The sequence below is a fragment of the Myotis lucifugus genome, unplaced genomic scaffold (assembly GCF_000147115.1).
Source record: "Myotis lucifugus unplaced genomic scaffold, Myoluc2.0 scaffold_74, whole genome shotgun sequence".
NCBI classification, from domain to species: Eukaryota; Metazoa; Chordata; class Mammalia; order Chiroptera; family Vespertilionidae; genus Myotis; species Myotis lucifugus.
This window is the reverse complement of record NW_005871122.1, coordinates 5090798-5095939: the sequence shown is the minus strand read 5'-3', so window position 1 is coordinate 5095939 and position 5142 is coordinate 5090798.

The following is a 5142-nucleotide window of genomic DNA, read 5'->3' as shown; positions in this document are numbered from 1 at the left end:
CCTCAAAATTCGAAAGTTGAATAGGTCCCAAGATGGCGGAAGGCGTTTGTCATCTGTTTCCTTGAGTGTTGGGGGTATGGCCTTCCGCAGCAGGCGCAGGCGCAGGCGAGAAGACCTGGAGCCTCGGGAGGCCAAGCCCAAGGGTGAGAAGGTGGGATGGTGGGGTGGAATGGGTAGGGAGGTCCATGTGAGCTGATGGGGAGGGATGGTTGCCAGAAACACAGGGAGCACCCCAGAGCCTGGCCTGGAGCAAAGACTGGCCTCAGACCACCCAGCTGCTGGACTTTGGGCGGGGAGGACGTCCTGTGGTGGATCCTGGGCTCTAGCTGCGTGCTGTGTCTGGGGGGCACAAGGCAATACTGGCATGGGGGTGACTTTTTCTCCTCTCACAACTCCAGCACCAGCCCAGGGGTTAGGTGAGGCTCCTCCGGTAACACCCAGAGTCCCAGCTGAGGAGCCTGAGGCAGAGCTGGAGGCGTGTGAACCTTCAGAGCCCTTGTCAGTTCCAGCCGCCTCTCCAGCTGCAGTGGCAGAGCCAGGGCCTGCCCCGGACACAACTGAGGCGCCAGCAGCAGAGGAAGAAGAACCCTCCCTGGGACCCGTGCAGGGTTCTGCCTCAGAAGAGGAGATGCCTGTGAAGGGACCAACTCCAGGGCCTTCTGGGGAAATGGCCCACGCTGTCCCAAGGGGAAAAATCACTTCCCCCGCACTCCTTGCTATCTCCATTTTCTTTTCTGTTCTTCTTTTGTTTTTATGTTCTCCATGGTGGACTTTCTTTTTGATCTTTTTATTACTTTTGGATTTGGGGCGAATGTTGGTTTTATTATTTTCTTCTTTCTCTTTTTGGCCTCCGTCATTCCATTGTATAATCCCTAGTAAATAATAAAATTATTGTTTTTATTGGAACTCGTGCCATTCCTGATCATGAAATACATTCCCGATGCTGATTAAGCATCACCACTCTCCTTTGAGAGGCAGTGCCCAAACCAGCACATCTCAGAGATGTCCTATGTCCCCAAAGTGGAGCTCTACACTGTGAACTCTGGGGAGAGAGCACTGTTCCCATTAGCCTGACAGGCTTCTCTTCTAGTGGGGACTAGTCCCTGGGACAAAGTTAGCCAGCAGATGCTCCAGCAGTTTTTCTAGGGAGCATGTCAAGAAAGAATGGCCCTGACTTGTTCGGCTCAGTGGATAGAGCTTAGGCCTGCGGACTGAAGGTCCCGGGTTCGATTCAGGTCAAGCGCATGTACCTTGGTTGCTTGCGTAGCCATTGTAGGGGATGCGCAGGAGGCAGCTGATCAATGTTTCTAACTATCCCTCTCCCTTCCTTTCTGTAATAAATCAATAAAACATATTTTTTTTTTAAAAAAAAAGAAAGGAAAAATGAAAAATAGGAGATATATATATATATATATATATATATATATATATATATATAATCTCCTCAGAAAAGTTGAAACTCCATTCAGAGAAGAATATAATGTTTCTTTTCTAATTGCTAAAGTAGTATATACCCATTGTAAAACATTTGGAAATGTTTAAAAAGCTTAAAGAATGATTTTTTTTTATAATTCATAGTCGATTTATAATCATTGTTCTGTAGACATTTTGATCTGTACTTTTTAAAAGATTTTTTTTTTTTGAGAGAGAGAGTGGGAGGGAGAGGGTGATAGGGAAATTTCAATGTGAAAGCAAGTCATCAATTGGCTGCTTCCTGGATACCCCCAACTGGGGATTGAGCCTGCATCCCAGACATTTTCCCTGATGAGGAATCAAACTGCCAAACTTTCGGTTCATGGAAGTTCCATATTTAATTTTTTGAGGAAACTTCATAATGTTTTCCATAGTGGCCTCACCAGTCTGTAGTATTCCCAACAATATTGGAATAGAGTTCCCTTTTCTCCATATCCTCATCAACAATTGTCATTTGTTGATTAGTTGGTGGTAGCTATTCTGACAGGTTTGAGGTTATATCTCAGTTTCATTTTTAATTGTATTTCTCTGCTGATCATACATCTCTTGGCCATTAGTATTTCCTCTTTGGAGAAACATTTAAGTAGGTGCTCTGCCCATTTTTAAATTTTATTTTTTGGCTGAAACCGGTTTGGCTCAGTGGATAGAGCGTCGGCCTGCGGACTGAAAGGTCCCAGGTTCGATTCCAATCAAGGGCATGTACCTGGGTTGCGGGCATATCCCCAGTAGGAGATGTGCAGGAGGCGGCTGATCGATGTTTCTCTCTCATCGATGTTTCTAACTCTCTATCTCTCTCCCTTCCTCTCTGTAAAAAATCAATAAAATATATTTTAAAAAAATAAAATAAATTTTATTTTTTGTCTTCCTTTTGTTGAGTTGTGTGAGTGCTTTATATATCTTGGATATTATCTTTTTATCAGATGTATCATTGGCAAATATGTTCTCCCATACAGTGGGTTCCCTTTTCATTTTGATAGTGGTTTGTTATCTTTTTTTTCTTTTTTATTTTTTTATTTCAGAGAGGAAAGTAGAGGTAGAGAGAAATAGAAGCATCAATGATGAGAGAGAATCATTGCTCAGTTGCCTCTGCACGCCCCACACTAGGCTTTGAGCCCACACTTCAGACATTGTTGTGTAGACATTTTGATATGTACTTTTTAAGAGATTTTTTTTTGAGAGAGAATCAAACCGGTGACCTCCTGGTTCATGCTGTGATGCTCAACCGGTGAGCCATGGCAGCTGGGTGATAGAGGTTTCTTTTGCTGTGCAGACTTTTTTTTAATTTTGTTGTAGTCCCATAGTTCCATTAGTTTATTTTCTCCTTAGTTTACCTTGCCCTAGTTTACCTTACCTTGCAATATGTATCTGCAAACATGTTGCTACAATTGATGTCTGAGATTTTGCAGCCTATAGTTTCTTCTAGGATTTTTATGGTTTCATAACTTACATTTAAGTCTTTTATCCAATGTGAGTTTATTCATGTGTATAGTGTAGGGTTCTTTGAAAAGATAAACAAGGTTGATGAACCTTTAGCCAAACTCATCAAAAACAAAGAGAGAAGACCCAAAAAATAAAATCAGAAACAAAAGTGGTGAAGTAATAACTGACACCAAATAAATACAAATAATAGTAACAATTAAATAACAACAAGCTGGACAATGTGGACCAAATAGACAAATTCCTAGAAAAAATACTATCTTCCAAAACTGAATCAGGAAAAATCAGAAAACCTGAATAGACCAGTAACAACTGATATAATTGAAGCAGTAATCAAAAAACTACCAAAAAACAAAAGCCCTGGTCTGGTTGGCTTTACAGGGGAGTTTTACCAAACATTCAAAGAAGAACTAATACCTATTCTCCTAAAACTGTCCCAGAAAAATCCAAGAGGAACACTTCCAAGCTCTTTTTATGAGGCCAGCATTATCCTAATTATAAAACCAGATAAAGACTCCACAAAAAAAAAGAAAAAAAGGAATTACAGGCTAAAATCCCTGAAAAAAAACGATGCTAAAATTCTAAATAAAATATTAGCAAATCCTATCCAGCAATCTATACATATAAAGAGGTAATATGCTAATTGTCCATTACGGTGTCCCAGTAACGACCAGTTTGCATATTGACAGACCAGCATGAGGCTGGGCGTGCAGCAGGGGGTGCATGGCCAGAGCCAAGTTCTTCGGGGTCTGAGGAGAGGGCCTGACACAGCCCGGACTGCAAGGAAGGAAGAGGAAGTGGCCACCGGGAGCTCTTCCAATCCCCCTGCATGGACACCTGACCCCAGCCCCCTCACTCCTGGAGGGACTTGGAGGCTGACCAGATGGGGAGAAGACCCAGTCTCATGGGTAGCTGCAGTCTGCACCTCTGACTCCCTATCTCTTCCCGACCACTAGGGGCGCCCACAACAATAGCACGCCGGCAACCACCTTTCAGCGCCCCCGAGGTACCCAGGGCCCACAGCTGGCCCCTGCTGGACCCCCTCCACTGGGGCCGGGCACGCCTTTCCTCCTTACAAATCCAGACCCTCACAGTGTATCCTACATAATAAAAGGCCAATATGCTGCCCCCTGGTGGTCAGTGTGCTCCCACAGGGGGAGCGATGCTGAGCCAGAAACCTGGCTCATGGCTGGCGAGCACAGCGACAGTGGTGGGAGCCTCTCCCGCCTTTGTGGCAATGCTAAGGATGTCTGACAGATGGCTTAGGCCAGTGATGGTGAACCTTTTGAGCTCAGCGTGTCAGCATTTTGAAAAACCCTAACTTAACTCTGGTGCAGTGTCACATATAGAAATTTTTTGATATTTGCAACCATAGTAAAACAAAGATTTATATTTTTGATATTTATTTTATATATCTAAATGCCATTTAACAAAGAAAAATCAACCAAAAAAATGAGTTCGCGTGTCACCTCTGACACGAATGTCATAGGTTTGCCATCACTGGCTTAGGCCCACTAAGCCATCCATTGAACATTCCCCCAGGGCTCCTGGACTGCAATAGTGCGCAGGCCAGGCTGAGGGACTCCCCCACCCAAGTGCACAAATTTCGTGCACTGGGCTTTTAGTATATTAAAAAGATCATTCTCCATGACCAAGTTGGATTTATTCTAGGGATGCAAGACTGGTATGTTATTTGTAAATCAATAAATATGATACATCATATAAACAAATTGAAAGACAAAAATACATAATCATATCAGTAATCACAGAAAAAGCGTTCAACCAAAACTCTCAGAAAAGTGGGAATAGAGGGATCATACCTCAACATAATAAAGACCATGTATGACAAACCTATAGCCAACATCATACTCAATAGGCAAAACCTAAAACCTTTTCCCCTGAGAATGGGAATAAGACAGGGATGTCCTCTTTCACCAGTCTTATTCAACATAGTACTGGAAGTCCTAACCACAGCAATCAGACAAGAAGAAAAAATACTAGTAAAAGGTACACAATTTGGAAAGGAGGAAGTAAAATTCTCATTATTCACAGAAGACATAATAGTGTACATATAAAACCCTAAAGACTCCACCAAAAAACTATTAGATTTAATAAATGAATTTGGCAATGTACTGGGATACAAATTAACACCCAGAAATTGGTGGCATTTTGATTCAGCAATAGTGAACTCTCAGAAAGAAAAAAATACAAATAATCCCATTTTCTATAGCC